The sequence below is a fragment of the Macaca fascicularis genome, chromosome 5 (genome assembly GCF_037993035.2).
Source record: "Macaca fascicularis isolate 582-1 chromosome 5, T2T-MFA8v1.1".
NCBI classification, from domain to species: domain Eukaryota; kingdom Metazoa; phylum Chordata; class Mammalia; order Primates; family Cercopithecidae; genus Macaca; species Macaca fascicularis.
The window spans coordinates 133,473,767-133,496,245 of record NC_088379.1 but is presented as its reverse complement, the minus strand read 5'-3'; the positions used below and the strand labels follow the sequence as shown (position 1 = coordinate 133,496,245).

At 42.9% G+C, this 22,479-nt stretch overlaps 1 long non-coding RNA gene across 2 annotated transcripts in view; it reads right to left on the bottom strand.

Moving 5' to 3' along the window:
- Nucleotides 1–274: 274 nt before the first annotated feature.
- LOC102117259 (uncharacterized) overlaps nt 275–22,479 on the bottom strand; it is a 140,054-nt gene continuing 117,849 nt past the window's right edge. The window contains exons 1-3 of one of the 2 annotated variants that reach the window (XR_012435093.1): nt 12,028–12,718; nt 5,487–5,653; nt 275–910 (exon numbers count right to left, since the gene is read on the bottom strand). This is a non-coding gene — a long non-coding RNA (uncharacterized lncRNA). Of the gene's footprint in view, nt 911–5,486; nt 5,654–12,027; nt 12,719–22,479 lie in introns of those variants that run through there. The other variant, XR_012435094.1, reaches the window with a different exon arrangement.

The following is a 22,479-nucleotide window of genomic DNA, read 5'->3' as shown; positions in this document are numbered from 1 at the left end:
AAGCCTATCAAAGTTCATGGAGAGTTTTTAACACCAAGACCGGAATTCCAAAATGCTTTGACACTTTAAATCAGGGAAGAGATTGGCGTGCCAGGGCTATGTCTCCCCCACTGTATGCCTGACAAGTACAGAAGGCTGGGGGCAGCTGTTCTCAACTCCCCTGAAGATGCTGAGACAAGTGTGGGTCACCCCACATGCCACTGAACATGCAGAGACCGCAGGGCTGTTGCAGAGGAACCAAGGAGGAAACAATTAAAAAACACATAAGGAGAACTGAAAGACAAGTTTCATCTTTATTTGCCCGTTTTTGCTAACTCAAAAGTTCAAGGGGTGCCTGAAGCCATTAGATGTGACAGAGTACATGTTTTGATCATGGTGCAGTAGTTCTGCATGTTTTACCTTTGCCTGTGTTTTACTATTTGAGAATGGATTTGAACAAGTCGGCTTGTCTCTGCGGTGAAAGCCCTCAGGGCATCATCCTCAACATGACCAAAGCCACTGACTAAGACTTGAAGTGTTTCTCAAACACTCAAAGAACTGAAGTCGGTCTCAGAGGCCGGCATCCTTTCATCCTCTGCCTCCCACTGATGTAACTTAGTCAGATCACAGGTGTGCTAACAAGGCACTTGAAAGCAAACTCTTTTTGCCACCAATATAAACATACTCCGAGTTTTTTTTTTTTTTTTCCTTCACTGCTCCCATCACTTATTAGTTTACCACCATCTTCTTGGCTTCTAGGAGATCTGTCTCCTAATTTTTCTTGATTTCTCTGGTTGCCCTTCCTCATTCTCCTCACAGACTCTTCGTCACTTCATACACCTCCACCTCCTCATCAAGACACTTCTCTCTTCATTCTTCCAGCTCATCCTCCCTCATGGTCTAAGATGATCCTGCTCCCCCTTGACCATCCCTGTGGTAATAGAAACAGTGATCATAGCAGCAGCAGCTACACAGAGTAACAGCACCCATGGAAGCCGTAAGTGACAGCACACCAACACAGTCTTTCACCCCAGTTTCTGTAGTGGCCTTCTACAACATTCCCCAGTCCATGATCTTGCCCCTTCCTATTGCATCTTTCACACTGTTGCCTTCATAATTTTTCAAAAATAGAAATTCCATCATGCCACTCCCTACTTTCAATCTTTTAATGGCCCCAGTGGTTTTGGGGCCATTAAAATCTAAATTGGGGATAAAAATATAAATTCTTAATATGGTATTAAAGCCTGTTCCACCTGGACCTGTCTACCTCGGCCCTCACAGGTGCCCTTCACCATCCCCATCCCAAACAACTTGCATTTTAGCACATACACTATGCTATTTCTCATCTCTGTCTTGGAACCCCTTCTCCTTGCCTCATACAGGACACCCAACTCTCATGTGTCCACAAGCAACTGATGTTTCCTCTTCAGAAAGAAAACTCTCATTCTTCAGGCTAGAGCAGGTGCCTTTCGGGCGTGTTTTCTCTATCACAGCACATTACAACAATAATGCTCATTTTGCTGTTTGTTAATTTTTTCATATCCCTCTTCCTGTGTGCCTAGTACTCAACTGCAAGCATGTTTGAGATACTCAATAAGTACTGCATGAATCAATTATAGCTCAACCATGGATCAATATGTACACTGCTTTTCTTTTGTCAGTTCTGACTTGCTTCACTTCCACAAGTTGCTCCTGTTCTAGCAAGACAGACAGAAAAGTAAGCAGATACGCCTAGTATAATAATCTCAGAGGACTCATGGGCCCTCTAGGCTCATCCAGAAATCCCATACTAACAACTATAAACAATGAGGAAATGGACACACACAGGACAAATCAGAGAACATCATTCTTTAGTAACATATAATGTCAGAGCCTTGTCAGAGCATTTGCATTTATTTGTTTATTCTGAGATAGACAGGGTCTCACTCTATCACCCAGGCTGGTGTGCAGTGGCACAATCACAGCTCGTTACAGCTTCGAACTCCTGGACTCAGAGATCCTCCCACTTCAGCCTCCCAAGTAGCTGGGACTACACGTGTACACCCCCATGTCTGACTAATTTTTTTAATTTTTTGTAGAGATGGGGGTCTCCCCATGTTGTCCATGCTGACCTCAAATTCATGGGCTCAAGCCCACCTTGGCTTTCCAAAGCACTGGGATTACAGGTATGAGCCAACGTGCCAGCCCTACAGCATTTGCTTTATAAAACAAGGCTGAAGAGTGCAGAGCCATACTTGCCCTCCACGATGGTCTGTAGCCCAGTAGGCAGCACCTTTGGATAAAGTTCACTTAGCCAGTTTTGAATCCACCTAATCAAGGGCATGGTGAGATACTTGGTAAAATGCTTTGTGGTAATCCTTTGTTTTACTCTGATATACCAATCGCATAAACTTTAACAAAAAAATTTTCTGCCTAGCTTTTTATTTCTCTTGACTCAAGAGTCTCTTTCCTGGGGTCCTCTGTGGTCCACAATTTCCTTGGGAAGTTTCCATCCTGTCTTTCTCATCTTGCCACCTTCAATCGGTTCCTCTTCTGCTGCTCCCAGCCCTACTTTCAACAATTTAATTCACAGAGTATGGACCCTCATTTCAGCACCTGCCCTTGGCTCTGTTCACCACTTTCTTTAATTTCATGCCTTTCCTACCATGTTGAGCATTTTTGCCTCATCTCTCCTACCCTTCCCTAGACCAGGCTCTAGCATTGGCTGGCCTTTTTCATCTTCTACTGTGAAAGCACCTGATCTGGTCACCACCCTGTGGTACCCAGGCAGCAGCCTCTAGTTTACCCTGAAATGTCATCACCAAAATGCACACTGACTTCACAACTATGACATTGACTATAGTAAAAAGAGTGTAACAGCAACACACAGCACTGGGGTCAGGGTTTCTACATCTCATTTCTCTTTGCAACTGGTACCACCCCTGTATGAGTTAACTGGCTTGATTGTTTAGAGCCATAGTTCTTAAGCTTCTTGTGAGCTGCAGAACCCCTTACTCAGATAAACTCTTAGTGTTAGCAAATAACATTTAAAGCGCTGACTGGTTCTGGCTGATGTGGATGTAGAAGTCCAGAGCCTCCTTTGCCTCTCATTCCCATGACCCTTAGGGATTCTGCAGAGCCCCAAGATTTGAAAAGCACTTGGGGAGGGTACATTCTTTTTTTTTTTTTTTTTTTGTGAGACGGAGTTTCACTCTCGTTGCCCAGGCTGGAGTGCAGTGGCGCGATCTCAGCTCACTGCAACTGGGGGAGGGTACATTCTAATGAAGCCCATATGGCAAGCTCCACACCATTCAGGTTTTGCCATAGGCTATGCAATATCCCAGAAAGCAATGTGACTTCCTAGTTATGTGGATAGATCCTAGGAAGGACTGACAGGTTCAAAACCCCATTCCCCCAGTCACTAGCTAAGGCTGATTGGACAATTTACCTAACCTCTCTGTGCCTGAGTTTTCTCATCTGTTGAACAGTGATTATAATGGTTCCTGTCCCTTTGTTTGTTAAGAATATTAAATGAGTTCACAGCAGAAAGGGCTTAGAAGAATACCTGGCCAGGCATGGTGGCTCACGCCTGTAATCCCAGCACTTTGGGAGGCTGAGGTGGGCAGATTACCTGAGGTCAGGAGTTTGAGACCAGCCTGGCCAACATGGTGAAACCTCGTCTCTACTAAAACTACAAAAATTAGCTGGGCATGGTAGCACACGCCTGTAATCCCGGCTACTTGGGAGGCTGAGGCAGGAGAATTGCTTGAGCCCCGGAGACAGAGGCTGCAGTGAGCCGAGATTATCGCGCCACTATACTCCAGCCTGGCCGGAAAAGTGAGACTCTGTGTCAGAAAAAAAAGAATGCCTAGCTGATCTAGAGAGGTGGTAGATAAATGTTTGCTTATTATCTTCTAAAACCATATACTGTCCTTAAGGAAGACCCAGGGACACAGTGTAAGTGACTCAGCACAGTCTTCCATTACCACAGAACACACCCTGTGGTGGGAGTCAGCACAGTTCTCCTTCTACATGGGGTATGGCAGACTGGTCCTTTGCAAACTGTGTCTTAGAGTACATAAAGTGGTAGCTCAAGGTCCTAAAAAGGGACATTGACTTCATCCAATAGAATGGCTGACTCCACAAAGGAGTTTATTTCCCAAAGTCTACTACAGATTTAGGTAAAGTGAAAGATTATACACAGTGCACAGCTTTTCAATGGAAATAGACTGGGCCATTTGATTAGACTTGTAAATCTAAGGTTAATTGGGAGTTGAGCATTGTAATTCCAGGAAATAGGTTACAGGCATGTTTGTATGTTTCTGAATCTGTCCCCTGTTTATAGCTGCAAATATATGCCATTAATTTATGATTTTCTTTCTACAGGCTTCACCAGGGTAAACATAAATAAAGAGATTAGTCATTAAACCCAGAAGGAATTTGAGAACAGGGCATAAAATTTAAAGAAGGTTATACCCTGAAAAAAAAATGATGTGAGAATTAAAGGCAACAGAAAATTAGCTGCTAAATCTTTGGGATAATGCAGTTTTACAGGTTGTTTTTAATAATACTTGCTATATTGTACTTTAATCTGTGATCCTGCAAGTTAAGCTAAGAAACTCCCAAGGGAAGAAGGGTAGAGGCCTAAGTAGGGTAAATAGATCTTTCCTAGAAAAACCTTTTCTTTTCTGAGTTTGTGTTTCCTTTATTACTTTTTGCTCATCAAACCTACAGGGAATGTATAAAGTGTAGATATGGACTCTACTTCCAGAATGCCTACTTTCCCAACTAAAATCTGGAATGAGAAGAAAGCTTGGAACTGTGATTCTTAAGGCTCAGCCCGAATCAGATCCCTTCCCAGCCAGCACAGGAAGTGTAGGAACAGCTTTCTCAGCAGCTTCATGTACATGACCTTGATGAAAGAGGAAGCAACTGGTAATGATATGGTCCATGATACCTTATCCTCAGTTCCAAAATCCCAAAAGCCCTGCAACCAAAAGTTTTTCACATATTTGACACAAAAACTCCATAGGTGGCCAAAATCTGACCTTTCTGACATGAGGTTCTGCATAGTCGCTACTGACCTGAGGATGATGATTCATATATGTTGCGATCAAAATATTAATGTATTTGCTTATGAGGTGCTGACCCAGACTCTACTAGAAATACTACATATGCAATATATACCATTTTACCTTTCTAACATCTGCAAAGTTCTGAAACCCCAAACCTGTCTGGTGGCCGTGTCCTAAGTGATTTGAGGTGAGAAGAGGTCTGAGAAGACAGGAGCCCACTGTGGCTCTGCAGAAGGAAAGTGACAGCAGATCTAGAAGGATGGTGTACTTCAGATGAACAGGAACTCAAAGGGAGCTGTCAGGGGCATCCATTTCAGCCTGAGGAGCAGGAAACCAGTGCGATGCATGACACACCAGTCACCAGCCACACTCCTTAACTGACTGCCCATGCCTGCCTGCTGGTACTAGCTGAGGCCCAGGTAAGCACAGAACGGGAGATATTGCCACACCTACCCTCCCAGAATCTTCATCTCAGGACCCACGGCAGTATTTTTGCAAGCATCTTTCTTCATTTTTTCTTCTCTTTCACCATCTCTCTACTTCAGTTTCTCTTCCATTCTTCCAAATTCCACACTACTGTCACTCGGAATTCACTGGTGGTGATGGAAAGTCTAGGAAACCTGAAAAGAGCAAAATAAGTTTCTACCCTGGTTATACCTTTTATTATTATCATTATTCCAGATTCAGACTGCCTGGGTTCAACGTGTGACTCTACCACTTCCTAGCTATGTGACTATAAACAAATTATTTCATCTCTTTTTGACTTAATTTCCTTATCCATAAAATATGGATAATAGTACCTACCCTATACAGTTGTCGAGAGGATTAAATGAGTTAATAATATTAATATTACTATTTGAGCTAATATTAAATGAGCAAATATTATTATTAGCTAATAGAAAGTGCTTGGCATATAGTGAGTGCTTCGTAAACATAAGCTGCTATCATTTTTATATGTGTCTGTAACTGTCTTCTAAATAAATTTCATACACTAACAATGTGGTTTTTTTCCTGTAGAATTCTTTACATCCATTTCTTAAGACGGTATCATAATGGCATTTGATGGTCAATAATTACTTGGTAAAGATGAAGATAAAGGAGAAGGCAGCAAAGAGATAGATGCACAATCAAAACCTGAGTATAAAGTTCCAACATTGCTTTCACGATATTGCCTACTATAACATTCTGGTGGTGTGCATAGTTTCTCCCTCTCCTCTTTCCTCCTCTAGCTAATTTGTTTTGAAAGCTAAAAAATAAAATGAAAAAAGGGTAATGGAACATTTGATATATAAATTTGAAATAAAACTATCAAGCAGAGACAAATCTTTGAGATAGTTCATATTATATTCACATTTTTCTTTTCAGATTACCTATAAACACTAACGTAAATAAAGTAATAATTGCATTGTCCAGCTAATAACACACTGAGAAGAGTTAATTCTGCATTAAAACTGAAGCCCAATTATTTATGTACGGCAACTAGAAATCTTTCCAATTATATATCCTTCCCTGATACCCCACAAACTGTCCTAGAAGTCACACCTTGGAGTAGATGTCTCCTGACCTTCCCCAAGACATTTAGAGTAATGCCTGTCCAAATTGGCATTGTGGGCCATCTCTACCAGTTAAATCATAAACTTCATGTACATTTTTAATGTCCCCAACTCGAGAATCCATGGTTGTACTGGGAAGGCTGGGAACCCTATATACTCATCCACTCCTCTCTCGCCTACTCTGACTACGGAATTAATGTTAAGACTGATATGACTTTTTTTTTTCAGGGTCAGCCCTAAATGGACCAATCCATATCTGTCTCAGTCAAATTCACCTTCACCCTACTTTATTTATCAAAAAAGTATTCACTAAAAAAATGTCCAATTTAAGGAGAAAAAAAGAATCACAGCTAAATGTGGGTTTAAAGCTGGAGAGACTTAAGATTGAAAAACTGCCAGTTCTTACTGCTCACTTACTCACATGAGGGTTTACAGCTCCTGAAATCATGCCAGGGCTTTGAAAATGAAAGCTTGCAGTTAGAAAACGATGGCTCATGACAGCAAGGATCAGTCATGTGACAGGCCAAGCGTTTTCCGTCACTGCTTCCCTCAATCAGACAGAGCTCAGAAATGGAGGTTAATCGGTCAGATAGCATCCACAGAGGCTGAGGGCAGCAGAATCCAGCCACAGCAATTAATCATTTAATTGCTTTCTGATTCACTTTAAATGTCTTTTAAAAAGATATTAAAGAAAAACACTATTGAAAGGACATTTTAGACTATTTAATAAAGATCCAATATGCCCTTTGTGAACCAGAAAATAAATGGATCTCTAGCCCAACTCTGTTCAATGTTTTCTTGGGCAACATTTACTTATACAGAGGAAAGCGTGACAGTCTCTGCTCCCGGCAGGAGAAATAGCACATATAAAAGCACTTAGGAAAGAAAGCACAGGTATAATAAAAATGGTTTTTTGTTTTGGGGTTTTTGTCTGTTTTTTTGGCTAAAGAGCAGGATGTGTGAGGGGTGGAGAGGAAAGCCTGGAAACCTAGCAGTCTACATTTTAAGGGACCCAGAAGCCAAGATAAGGAGCCCAGACTTGATCTATTAGGCAATGGGAGCCACTGAAGGATTCTGAGCAGAGAAAGCAGCATGGTTAAGTAATAGCAGGAACTGAGGGACCCAGCAGCCCTGGGTTCTCATTCCAGTTTTGCCCCTCGTTAGCTGGCATGAATGTGGGCACATTATGTACCTTCTTTTGGTACCTTCTAAACTTGTACAATGGAGGTAATAATACCATTTCCAGGGTTATTGCAAACATTACAAATAACGTATGTGACATAGCAACCTCAGGGCCTGAAAAGGTCATAGAAAGGGTTAGAAAGGGTTAGAAAGAAACTCTGGCATAGAAAGGGTTCCTATTAAATGGTGTTAGCAGTTACTACTGCTGTGCTCTGGGTAGGAAGATTGAAAGGGAAGAGATGGGAGGAAGGAGAGCTTGGAGGTCCAGGCAAGAGGTCCAGAGGTCCTGGAATGGACAGAGTACAGGCAAGGAGGGTGGCAAAGAGAAACGAGATCGAACAAAGGCAGGATCCAAAAAAATGGAGGTCGAGAAAGACTAACTTGCACAGAGCCATTTGACAATGACTGGACGTGAGCAAGGGAGGAAGAGAAGCTGCAGAGACTCCAAGGAAAGGCTGAAGTATCACACAAATCAGAAAGACACAAACTTCTACACGGATCCAAAATAAACAGTTATGTCAATAAATGCCAAACTGAGCCTGGATTTCTGGAATGACTACGGAAATAACCCAAACCATATTTATTTTCCCATCTGAATTCTTAATAATAATAGCAACTTTCAAATCTGCAGAGTCAGATGATTTGGGTTATATCATTACTCAGCATCATATACCAGGCAGCTTCTTCTCCCCACACACCTTTGCCAGGGCTCACTTCTTCACCTCACCTCCACTATGGAAGTCTGGCCATTTCCTGGGGCACTTCAACCAGCTTCATTGTCCTCACTCACTTTCCAGGCCTGTCAGCACACACGACTGCTGATGCTTTCCTCAGCCTGTGACTGCCTTCCCCACAAAACTCACGTTCACAGATAACAGGTAGAGAAATACCTGGGACTTCAGAACAGCAGTGCAGCAACTAATAACTCATCGCACCTGACATTTTCATTAGGTGCTGCGTTAGAAGTGTCTTCAAGAAGCAGCTTTAGTAATTTTGTACCACTCTGCTCAGAGGAGATTAATATGACTTACACAGAGGGGCCTAGCCCATCGCCCAGCACAAGCTTCCATCCTCCTCCAAGTCAGCTGTGGGTTTCAGCCCTGTCAGCTCCATGTAATTCACAAAGGAATCAGTCCACAGATACTGCCCAGCCATGCACGTGCCTGCCAGGACACTCAGGGGAAACTTTACAGTGTGTATAAATAAGCTTTAATATTGTAGTATACCTTTTGGGATGCATGTCTAATTTATTAGAACATGCAGAAGAGCTGACAAACCACTTTGCACCTTTTCGGCAGCCTCTGCTTTGCACGGCTGTCCTGGTGAAACACAGGACCTGGGCTCCTGTCTTCTTCTTCCACTAAAGTTGTTGTTTTTCTTGAACATCTCTGAGAAAACACTGAATATAGTTTGACTTTGTTCCATCATTTATTCCAGGCCAAATGTCCTGCTGACTTATCTTTAATGAATAAGATTGTACTGACAGTGCAACCTGCCCAACTCCAGAGTAACAACACAAAATATAGTGTTTTGTAGGTATTAAAATGTTTTATGCTTTACAAAGGGAAGTGGGATGTGGGGAGGTGATGACAGCATGAGGCCAAAGGTGGTTCACAAGTCAACTCTTCCTAGACGGGAAAGTCTTCCTTCTGAATTCTGCACAGGAAATATTATATTCCTTATCCAGCAGCCCTGGGCACAGGGAAGCGAAGACCCAGCTCCTGCATGGCCAACTCGCCAATGGTGTGCCAGTCTTACTTTTTTTTTTTTTTTTTTGAGATGGAGTCTCACTCCGTTGCCAGGCTAGAGTGCAGCGGCACAATCCCAGCTCACTGTAACCTCCGCCTCCTGGGTTCAAGGGTTCGAGCAATTCTCCTGACTCAGCCTCCAGAGTAGCTGGAACTACAGGTACACACTACCATGCCCAGCCAATTTTTTTTTTTTTTTTTGTATTTTTAGTAGAGATGAGGTTTCACCATGCTGGCCAGGATGGTCTCCATCTCTTGACCTCGTGATCCACCCGCCTCGGCCTCCCAAAGTGCTGGGATTACAAGCGTGAGCCACCATGCCCGGCCCGGTCTTACTCTTTACTCTTGTTTCAGATGAACGGAGACTGACAGCTATGGGTAAGTTTTCTACTTTTTGATCTCTGTGTGTCACAGTAATATTAATGATAAAAAATCTAATATTCATTGAGTGCTACTATTTCTATTTTACTCCTTTGCCACCACCTTATGAGATAAGGTGTTATTATTACTCACACTTAACAGATGAAGAAACTGGGCTTCAGAGAGTATATTAGTCAAAGTTCTCCAGAGAAACAGAACCAATAGAATGGATGGATGGATAGATGGATGGATGGATAGATAGATAGATAGATAGATAGATAGATAGATAGATAGATAGACAGACAAGAGCAGGGTTATTATGGAAACTGGGTCATGTGATTATGGAGGCTGAGAAGCCCACGATAGGTAGTCTGCAAGCTGGAGAACCAGAGGAGTCAGTGGTATAGCTCAGTCCAAGTCCCAAGGCCTCAGAACCAGTGAAGACAATGATGTAACTCTTGATCAGAGGCCAAAGGCCTGAGAACCTCGGGGCTGCCTGTTCAAAACTCCCAGAGTCTGAAGGCCAGAGACCCTGAAGTCCTCATGTACAAGGCAGGAGAAGCTCTGGAAGAGAGAGCAAATTCGCCTTTTCCCTGCCTTTTGGTTCTCTCCAGGCCCTCAGCTGATTTGACGGTGCCCATCCACACTGGGTGAGAGCAGATCTTCCTTTCTCAGTCCACTGACTCAAATGTCAGTCTCTCCCAGAAACAACTTCACAGACTTACCCAGAAATAATGCTTTACCAACTGTCTGGGAATCCCTTAACCTAGTTAAGTTGACACGTAAAATTAACCATCACAGAGAGGTAGTAATTTATCCAAGGTGAGACAGCTGGTAACCAAGAAAACTAGAACTCAACCCAGGTCTCTTTCACACCAGAGTTAGATTTAAAAATTACTGTAACTCACTGGAACAATGGCACCCCCAGATTACATTCCAGGAGCATTTACTAGAGAATTCCAGCTTGGTATCTACAATTAAAAAAGAAAGCCTCAGTGCTTACTGCTATAAGTTTGACTAGACACACACTTATTAACATAAAATGATCTTAACCATTTCAGGAAAAAGCAGATCAACTCTGTGACATTCACTGACATCCTACTCTATAAAAGGCACACAGCTAATTATCACTAAACGGGGGAGGAGTGTCAAAGAGTAAGATGAGGTCCCTTTCTCAGGGTACCTGCAGCTGAAAAAGATAGACAAGCCCTAAAACCATGCAATTCAAGGTGATATCATGAAAGGCATTGCAAAGGTGGATGAGATTAGTTGGCAAATTAACAATACATAGTAAAAGTGCTAGAGTGATTCGGGTGAGGAAGATTTCTTTCCAAGCAGGAGTAGTCAGGGAAGACAAGATCAGAGAGACAGGACTTCAGGCAGGAACTGGAGGAGGGATAGCCCTTGATGAGGCTGGAGATTGCTAGAAAGTGGAAGGGGCATCCAACAGAAGTGAGAATGCCTGGAGTGGGTGAGAGGGAAAATCAATGCCAGGCAGTAAAGGGCATAGCATGTTGGCAAGATCGTATACAGTAAAAGCCTATGCATCTTTTTTTCTGATCACCAAAATTTGAATTATCCAAAAGAATATTGAACGAGGTATAATATACTTTATTTTTCATCTAAGAATCTTATTTTTGTGTGTTTAATTTAAAACTTTTCATCTTCAAATTAATACACCAGGAGATTTTTTAAAACATATTAGTTTCCTCATGTATAAAATTGCCCATTTTGTCTTTAAAGTCTAACAATTTGACTACATGATTTTTCTTGATAATACTGTTTAAACAAACTTCTCCTAGTGGGTAAAAGTCAAATAAATTCACCTAGGTGGATCTTTCAGAAGCAGAGGTTATAAATATGTACAGATATTTATTTACATAATTTATTCACACACTGGGAAAATTAGCCCCTTCGAGGGAGCTGGTTCTCTTTCCAGTGCATTGACTCTCAGTTCCTGTGTGTTTTCTGATGCCTCTTACCCCACTGCAGGCCAGGCCACTACGGCATTGGTTTACAAGTGATGCCTTTGGATTCTTTGGCATTACTGATCTTCAAGAAATCGTGGCTCTCCACTCAGAGTCGGCCTTAGCAAGTTCAGAGGGAATGTGTAAAACAGGGGGTGTCAGAAAAACCTTGGCCTTTTCTTACCCGTGACACTGAAGATGAGGACCATAGATTGGGGATCTAAAAATGAGACAGAAGACTCTTTGCATCAGCTCTCCACACCTAGACCTCCTCTGTGACCTAAAAATATACTGCATATGAAATGCACAGCAATAGAGCAAAACCATAAATTAAAAGTATACATTTATTAAGCACCTATCATGGGCCAGACACTGTGCTAAAAGCTTACGTCCGTGACTTCACTTGATCTTCATAACTACACTGTGAGGGAAGCCCTTGTATTATATTCATCTTACAGATGAATAATGCAGGATAAGAAAGATTAAGGTGCCGGAAGACACACAGCCAACGGGAAGGCAGACCTGGGAGTCAGGTCAAACCTCCTTGTCTTCAGTCTTGTGACCCACTACACTGTGCTTGATTGGAATGCAGAGTGAGCCCCGACAGGTAAAGCACAGGGACACACTGACACAGACGGGGTTGTGTCCTCCCAAATTTTGTATAAAGTCCCAACCCCCAAGGTGACTGTATTTCAAGATAGAGCCTTTAAGGGATCATTGTAGTTAAATGAGGTAATAAGGGTGAGGATTGGTATCCTTGTAAGAAGAGGAGGAGACACCAGGGTTTCTATATTTGCATGCAAATGAGAAAAGACCATGTGAGGACACAGCAAGAAGGCGGCCATCTGCAGGGCAAGGAGAGTGGCCTCAAGAGAAACTAAGTCTGCCATCACCTTGATCTTGGACTTACAGCCTCCAGAGCTGTGGAAAAAAAAAAAAAAAGTTCTGTTGTTTATACCACCAATTCTTTGGTATTTTTCATGGCAGCCCTAACAGACTAATACACATACCTTCTGCTATTTCACATTTGGCTTCTCTGCCCCAGCTGGGTCTGCCACAGCTACCCTTGATCCTAACTGTCTTATAGGACTCAAAATCTGGAGTAGGAGGTTTCTAAACCAGTGGGCATAACCATTTGGTTATCATGAAGACCTCTGTTGAAATACTCTGTTGGATCTCAGAACAAGCTGAAGGTGATCTAGGGCAGTGCATTTCAAACTCCCTATGGTGAAGGGCCAATTTCCTCTATTCCTTTGTTGACAGATAGGTGATCCTACCATGCATGTCTGGGTAGGCAGCTCCAGTCACAAGTAACTCACCAAGAAAGTGGAACAACATGCCGTTCCATAGTATTTCCTCATCAGATGCTTGGACTTCTCAGCCAAGCAGTGGCGTGCCGCAAATGTTTAGCACCCGGTTCTTAAGGGTGGGAGGAGTCCTGATTTGTAGCATTTGTCAATTTGCATGATAAAAATACCTCCCATTATGGCTGATTTCAAGCTACCACAGTGAAGTTACTGAGCTGCAAAAATGGGAAGAAATGCCCACGATCTCTCTGGCTCTGGCTCTCTCGACTGGTACCACCCACCTCCTGCACATCATTGTAGCAATGTGCAATGCTATAAAGTTTCTAAATACAGACTGTGGATTTCTGTACTTACCTCCTTGCAGAAGGCAGATCACACTTTGCATAACACTGACCTAAATTGCTTAAGCTCAAGAGTCCCCAGAGAGGCCCCCTAAAGTCCATTAGCTCACTGTTTTATTAGGTAAAATTCTGGACCGATAAAGTTCATGCAATGCCCATGCAATGCACAGCAATAGAGCAAACCTTAAGGTAAAAGTGCACATTTATTGAGCATTTTCAGAAACGGCCCATTTAATCATAATTAGCTATGAAAAATGGCAGGAGCTCAGCTCTGGTCTTCTCTCCTTTTTTTCTTCCTTCCATCTAGAATTATTATCTTAATGGCCTTCTCCTATCTCCTCTTTTACATTTTCCCTTCTCTTGTTCTCCCTTCTCTAAAGGATTGTTCTTCCATTTCCTTTGCCTCTTTTCAACAACATAGTCAAGCACAAGCTTCCCATTGGTCTGCTTTCTTTCCCTACAATTTAACTTTATTGTGAGAATGGATCCTACTCTTTGTTATAAGGAGCAATGAGGGGATAAGCCCACTCAAGCAACTTAAGGGTAAAACCCAAAGCAGGCAACAGCTTTAAGGGCCTGTGGGATTAAAGGCAGATAATGGAGTGTTACTTTAGCCCTCTTTATCCTTGCTTTCCCAGAACCAATTCTGCTTTGTTCTGTTTTCTTTTTTTCAAACAGAGCCAGTCATCAGTAGCATAGCCAAGCCCGTGGCTTACAGAAAAGGGATCAACAGCGACCAGAGTGGGGAGTGACCTATGCTGACATCCAGACAAGAGGTAATTAGAGCTGACCTTGGGAGGTGGCCATGAGAACAGAAACAAAAACACAAATGCGAGCCATAAAGCCACACGTGGAAGTAAAATCAACAAGATTGGGCCCCTGATTAGAGATGGAACAGCAAGGGCAAGGGAGGAAGATGGCACAAGGTTTCAATGCTGACGGCAGCCAGATGAGTCATCCTGAAGCTCAGCTTCAATTGAGTTACTCAAATGAGAAAAAGCCTTGCATGGCTGCAAGCCCACTGCACATACAGTAAAGCGTAAATTCCTATATAAGGACTGCTGCAATTTTGCATCAATTTATCATCAACCTTGGACTCATTCATTCATTCAGCAAACATTTATTGAACAGCTACTATGTATTATGCTGGATCAGGAAATTAAAAAAGAGGAAAAGGCACAGTTCCTGAGTTTGAGGAGTTCAAGAGCTTGAAAGGGGTATCCTCCAAATAAATCAATACATACATGCACAGCCTCTGTTCACAATGTTCTCTTCACCTGAAATCCCTACTGTTTATTGAGTACCCACTACATGCCAGAGACTGCTCTTGGTCCTGGGGACCCAGTTGGATTACTTCTGCTCATTTCCTAACTAGAGCTGTAGATATATTCATATATTTGTCTGCATAAAGTGCTGAGGTCATGGGGACCACAAGAAGGAGAAGACAGCCAACACCAGACTCTTGGAGTAATGCTTCTATTTCATGGGTTGGGAAAGGGAGAAGAGCCAGAAGTGATCAGAAGAATAACCAGAGAGGGAAGAGAAAAACCAATCACAGAAGCTGGAAAGTAGAGAGTTTCAAGAATAAAGGAGAATGTGTTCTGTGTTCAGTACAACAGAAAGGCTAAGAGAGAAGGCTAAGAAAGTCCCCACACAGTCACTCATTTCTGTTAATAGATGGCAAAGATTAATGAATAAACTGACAGAAGAAAAGCTAAAGATGCACAATAGAGCAATTGGGTGCTTTACAAAGACCCCGGAGCAAGAATTAGGAAGGTACAGAATTCAGGCAGGTACAGGCAGGAGTGGAAAGGTTGACCTTGGAAAGAAGAGAGACACTTCTTCCCCAAAAATTAGAAGAAAAAGATAAGAATATGCAGACATGAATTCAGGGTGGTCACAGAGGCTCCATGAAGGGTTTGCAGTCAGCCCCATGTGTGAATCCCAGATCTACCACTTACTTTCTGTAATGCTGGGCAAGTTATTCGGACCCTCCAAGCCTCAGTTTCTTCACCTACAAAGAGGATATGATAATGCTTTTCTCATAAGGGTGTTGTGAGGATAAGTTGAGAAAATGTATGTGCAACCAGCTACCCCTTTGCCTTACCAGTACATATGGGGTCATCAAAATAAATTCTACTGTCCTTTTCCCCCTCTTTGTTCACACTGTGGTCCTCCAGAAAGTGCTCTTGCAAAAGAGCTTGCAAGGGAGCCCACCCCACTGCACTCTGTGGGTCAGCCAAGCCTCTGCTGTCCCAAAACTACTGCAGCTGAGGTCCTGGAACAAACAAGATGCCAAATCCAAACAATGCCATCTTGTCCTACAGAGTTATCCCAAAGCAACCTTTTCTGTTTTTCACTTAAAGCTTTCTCCAACCCACCCTCTACAAATCTCAGCTAGGGCCTAGCTCAAAACCTGAGTGATAAGTACCATGTTATAACTAGCATTATTCCCTCCTTCCCATGACCAACTTGCAGTCAAGCTCCTAGGAGGCTCTCTGTCCTTCATATGAATACATTTTTGTTAGGCCCCACATCGTTAATTTGCTAGGTACCTCCTGATATATGTCAGTCTCAATCTAGGCTAGCATAGAACCTGGCACACAGCAGGGACTCAAGAAAAGTGAGTCCTGCATCATGGTTTTATTTATACTTCTGATTTGGGATGCCCCTTCTCCCATTCTCAGTCATATCTGCATTTTACCCAGGTGCACAAAGATTTGGTTATACTATAGAGTGCTGAGCTGGTAAATGTTTAGCAACCAGCCCTCTGGGAGAAAATGCCTGACTTTGTAGTGTTTGCTAATTTCCATGGTGTCAACACTCTCACCATGGCCAATTTCACTCTACCAACATGATTTCAACCACCTTGCAAAATTCCTGAAAATGTAACTATCAGTTCTTCCAAGCTTGTATGAGCTGTCTCTAGCACACCACTCAACAGGTTACCTGGAAATCCCGACTAGTAGCTTATTGAAGCAGCTCTGAAGTTTGTGTCCATTTAATAAAGCCCTGTGCACATGCAGCTACTGCTTTGTAAAGACAACATCCCATCCCAACTGCACTGCAATGGGGATGAACTACAAGGGCATCAAGTCTCATTTAGAGACCTTCACTATTTTCATGTGGTTTGAGAAAGGATTATATTTAAATGGCATTTTGGCATTTTGAGAGAAACAGACACACCCTGACGAGTAAAATCTCAGGGATGATCACTGAACAAAAACACTGTCACCAAGTAAGTAAATAGTGACAAGTTTATAAGATGCTGTTGGCAGTAGCTGGATTTCTCAGTGCTGAACACTTGAGTTGGGCATAGTGGGAGCGGCTGGTTAGCCATTTGTCAGGCTAAGTCAAAACAGCCCTCCAGCTACAGCACAGACGGCAGACTGCAGCTCATCAGCATTTTATTTATGACTCTTAATTAGCAAGCAAAAAGGAGGGAAGAAGTTCCCAGCTTGGGATATACATACTTATACATATATATTTTTCCCATAAATTATCTTTGTCAAAATAATTTAAATCTCCATGACCCCAAGAGGTAGGCATTATAATTTACATTTTATCAATAGGAAACTCCATCCTAGAAGATAAGTGTAATTATCACTTATCAAGTGATAAGATTTAGAGAGGCCAAGTGATTTTTCCAAGGTAACACAGCTAGAACATGGCAGAGCTGGGAGTTGAAGCAGTCTTTATATTCTAATGCAAAAGCTCTTTCAATCATATCATGGTTGACTCTTGGCATGTCAAAGTAATAGTCCATTGAGTTGGGTTAAAAGAGCGTTGGCTACCAAACTCATTACACTTGTGAATATACTCCTGGTTCTTATGGTTAGAATTGTATCTTTGTTTTTGGTTTTTTGTTTGTTTGTTTTTGAGAGAGTCTCACTTTGTCGCCCAGTGATGCGATCTTGGCTCACTGCAACCACCACCTCCTGGGTTCAAGCAATTCTCGCGCCTCAGCCTCCCAAGTAGCTGGGACTACAGACGTGCACCACCACGCCTGGCTAATTTTTATATTTTTAGTAGAGACAGGTATCACCATGTGGGCCATGCTGGTCTCAAACTCCTGACCTCAAATGACTCCCCTGCCCTGGCTGGGATTATAGGTATGAACCACTGAGCCTGGCCTAGAATTGTATCTTTGGAAGGAGGGAAGTTATGGAGTGCGTGTAGAACACAGGACAACTGAGTGAGTCTGGATGACTCCCTGCTTGCTTTTGAAGAACCTGGAGCCTTGCTTTGTGACTGACAGAGTCAATCACAGGGCAGGGAATAAAGATCAGATCCCCAGAGCCCAGGAGTCTGAAGTGGCTCTGATGATGGAGAAGGTCTGAGCTACTGGGCCTTTGAGTGACTGTGAGGTGTAAGACGCATCAGAAGCATGAGAAGGGCTGGCAACTCTAAACATGTCCAATCACTTCCATCAGCCATCTGTTTAGATGGCATTTGGAGAGCGTCACAACTGATTACCACTGATCACTGATTTGGGGGAAAATAGCCTGATATTTACATAATATTTAAAAATCTAATTTTTAATTATTAATACATAAATCATCTTTAATACGGGTTTGTTTCATAACTCCTGTGAACCTCAAAGGATAAAGTATTTATATTATTCCCAAAGGTCGTCCCATGCCTTATTAAAGAATGAACTGAAAGACAGCAACTTCTGGGTTCTCTGAGGAGGTGTGGTCAGTTCTACAGAGGTCACCAGTAGTTTTGGTTTTTGGTTTTTTCCAGAGCCAGGGAAGGACTGCACTTCTCCATCCTCTTGAAGTTAAGCATGGCCATGTGGCTTACTTTGGCTAATGAACTATCTGTTGCAATGTGTGTCACTTCAGGGTGGAAGAGTTAGCGAAGAGTTGGTGAACGATTATCCATGCCAGCTTCCCCTGCCACAGTGATCCCGGCAGCACACACTGAGATGACAGACTGTCTGTCAGTTGGGTCCCCGAGCCACTCTGTCAAACAGAATCTCAACTAAGTTTTGGAAGCTGTTGTTACCACTGCATAACTTCACCTATCCTTCTGGGAAAGGAGATTAGTTTGGCAAAGGAGGTTATCACACATTACATCTGATATTTCATTAGCCAAAGTCAGTCACATGACCATGCTTAACTTCAAGGGGACAGAGATGAAAAGTAAAAAATAGGAAGTCAAACTCCCAGATGCCTTGAATCCCATGGGAAATGTGGAATTCCAAGTCCCTGAAAAAGTCATGTCTTGGGTGCTGTTCTTCCTGAAGTGTGGAGGAGAAAGTTAAAGTTGGAAAATTCATCAAAATGAATTTATACCTTCAGGTATAGAAAGGATCTAGAATCCTTGGAGCTTAATAAGAAATCTCCTGAGCTGAACATGAAATTGAGATTGGGTCAAATCAATTTAACAAATACCCACTGTATGAGGAATTGAGTGCCAATTCCTCATACAATGACAACGCTGTGCTACACATTGCAGGAAATGCTTAGGAGTATAGAAGCCCTGTCTTTCTTTCAAGGAACTTAATGATCTAATTAGTGAGCTCAAACTCAACACCAGAGAGGACCACATAATAAAATTGTTAAATAAAAGCTTCAAATACTGGTAAATAGGATGCCATAAAACAGAGCACTCAGTGACAAAATTCACCATATATAGAAATCCCTATCTATGAGTTGAAGGGGCTCAGTCGCCTCTGAAAACTAACCGTAGTTTCCCCCTTGCTTCATCCTCACACCTGCAGTTAATACACTCTTGTCAGTGGCTTACGGCTGAGACTGACTACAAGTGCTACAAGTGGAAGAGATGGAGGGGATGTTCAGGCTCTCAAGAAAAATAGCTGAAGAAGAAAAAGCTCCTCAAGTTCTTGGTGGCTCAACTGGAGGTAGCCAAAAGCAAATAAGCTGCCTCGTGGGGCCTGCCTTGTTTTGCCACATGCCCTCAGCATAATAGTGAAAGGACTAGAGGAAGGCCAAGAAACGGCAGCATCTGGCAGCTATCTGGCTGTCATACCCTGTGTGCCCCCCCTTGCCCTGCTCCAGATGGCTTGGCTGCATCAACCAGGGATGCTGCCAATGCACTGGGCAACAGGTGAGGAGCTCATTGCTGCATATGTCATGGCGCCTAGAAGTAGCACCAAGAGGTAGCACTCGCGAATCTGTCTTTGGATTAAAATGCAAGCTTGAGACCTTATTAAGGAAGACTTGACTGTAACAAGGAGACTGGTGTCTAATTCAGCCACTCCCCTGCCTCAGCCTAGTCCAAACCAAGCTGTGCTATACAAAATACATGCATCATCGTTCAAATGAAGCATCTGTACCTCTTTCTCCAAGTTTCTGGAATCATTGAAGATTGAGTGTAAATTATCACTCTTAAGTGTATTCTCCAAGCTTCATGACTGCTTTCTTATAAAGAAGAAAAGAGGTTTCTTTGTCTCTTCCTAGAGTCTGAGCAACTTACCAGGGTAAGTACCCTGACACCAGGATATCCAGCATCGTTGAGCCTTCCTTTGTATGGAGAAAGGGGCAATACGTCAAAACTGGTGTCCACCACATCCACAGTCCTCCTGAAGGGAACAACCATGCCCACAGCCCAGGCTGGGGAACAGCCCTGCAGAGGTCTCAAAGTGACTCAAAGGTGGTCAAGCCGAGCCTAACTCATCCCCGGGAGGTGACCTGGCCTCCAAAGCTCTTTTCAGACAGGGAGAATGCAATTAACTCAGCCAGAGTCTCTCTTCCCTTCCTCCTTCCCTTCCCACTCCACGCTTCCCTCAAAATTAACCAGGAAATACAGGGAAAATAGTCACTGAATTGTTAGTGGGACCAGAAGCTAAAAAGATGTACCCAGAGAGCAGGTGCCATGCAGGAAAGCTACGGGACAGAGGGTACGAGGGTGTCAAGGTCAAGACTAAGCTGAAGAAATGAGTTAAGGAAAAGGTACACAGAGTTGAAGGCGAGGCCAAGCAGTAGTGGTGTACACAGACGCAAAGTCCCTATGCTGGATAGGATGGGGGTAGGCCCACGGCTGAGCTGTGCTGGACCCCAGACTGTTGCTGAGCCCAGCTCCAGCCTCCTGTGGCATTTTGCACACTACTTTCCCGCGACAGTCCTGTCTCTAACCCCCAACAGCTGCCAATAACCCCCAACAGCAAGGTTGCCTCAGTGTATTCCAGCTCTTGCCCTCATACTTCCTAGCATGACGAGGGCCAGTTTCCACAGATAGTTGGACATTGGCCAGGCTAGACCAGCTCTGATGCTCCTTCACCCATGTCACTAGATGCTTTTCCTATCAGGCACATGACACCCAGCACGTAAGGTTATACTGCTCCTTATTGTTCAGGGCTTGATGTCATCTCAACAGCTATTTGTTGTGTAAAATATTTTTAGCATGGGATTTCTATGTGTATGGGGGGACCTGGAGGAACGGTTAGGGAAGAAGAGAATTATCCTAGCAGGCAACTGTATCACATTCTTGATGATGTGTTCAGTGCCCTGCACACATACATGCTCAAAAAATAATTGTCAATAATGCCATCTTCATCCCACCTTCCTGTGTTTATAAAAGACAAGTGCAGTGAATTGAAAATGAGTCTCAGGGGATCCCAGGCAATTGAAACTCTTCCTTCCTCCCTCAGGGAGTGAACCAGAGAACACGTAAGTGCACTCATGTGGCCTTCATAGAAATATATTGCACAGGGCAGTAGATTTCAGGGAGGAAAAGAAAAGAAAAACCTTTTCAAGTCCATTTAAAACAATCCATGCAGCTGTTTCCTGAACTCTTCCAGAAGAACTGAAATACAAAATGCTACATCTTCCCTCCATCACCTCCCCCCACCTCCGTCCTCCAAACTGGCTTTCAGGTGACGCAATGATGAGACCTCTGCGGTGAGCTCTCATCTGGAGGGATGCAGAAAGCCGATGGAGCATGGGGTGCTGCCACCTCTTGGATGTTCATAGCCAAAGCAAGTCTCTGTCCCAGAAAGGATGTATTTCGGTGATATTATGAAATGTTAACGGGCAATCTGTTCTGAAATAATTGCTCAGTGTGTTGGCCTCCTTTTCCGTTTTAGAATTTCAAAGGCATTGCAGGCCAAAAGCAGTGCCAGCCTGTTAGTGGTACCTACGCTGATTAAATCCAGCCCATCATAACCACAGCTACACAAAAGCTCTTTTTCCCAATTAATGAAATGCAATTAATGGTATCATTGAAAAACTCCTGCCACTTCAATTTGGAGCTATTTAGAGCTTCAATTTAGAACTGTGTGCATATTTTAGAACATGCTTTTTTTTTTTTTTTTTTTTTTAGCTGACACGATTAACAGCACCTAATTTCTGAGATACGCCCAAGTTTCAGTAGGGAAAAAAAGCATGTTTACCAGAAACATACATAATAATAATGGCCTCCTTTCCCTTCCTTTCCTAAACACACAAACACACACACACAGACACACACACAGAGGCTCACACACGTGCAACCCAGTTCAGTTCCAGTTATTCAACTGTTACAGTGTCTCCCTCCCTCGTGGAAAACCTGATAGGTCTATGTTGGAAATATCTAGGGTGCTCTGATGTAGGATACAAATTCCAAGGCCTTTATTGCATGATGGTCCTTTTGAAATATTTCTATTGATCGGCCCAGTTCCTGAGAGGAAATAGGTTGTTTCTCTTATTCTCCCAGGTATAGGTCATTTGAGCAGTTGGGCTGTCATTTTTTTAATCTCCACATTTCCCTAAGGATAGTGAGAGGATGATTTAAACGGCAACATTAGCTGCTTTAGGCTAGATTTTCGAAGCTACACCAGGGGAGTTAAAAGCCCAAATCCTGTTATTGTTACAGGATTAATGCACAGAAATCCCAGAATACCACTTTGGAAATGTAGCCAAGGAATATTATTTTAATGTACTATGTGTTATTTTTAGACTCAGATATAGCCCAATTATCAGCTGGTGTATCAAAAATGAGACAAGGGAAATAGCTGTCTTTAATCCAAAATTCTAATGATGT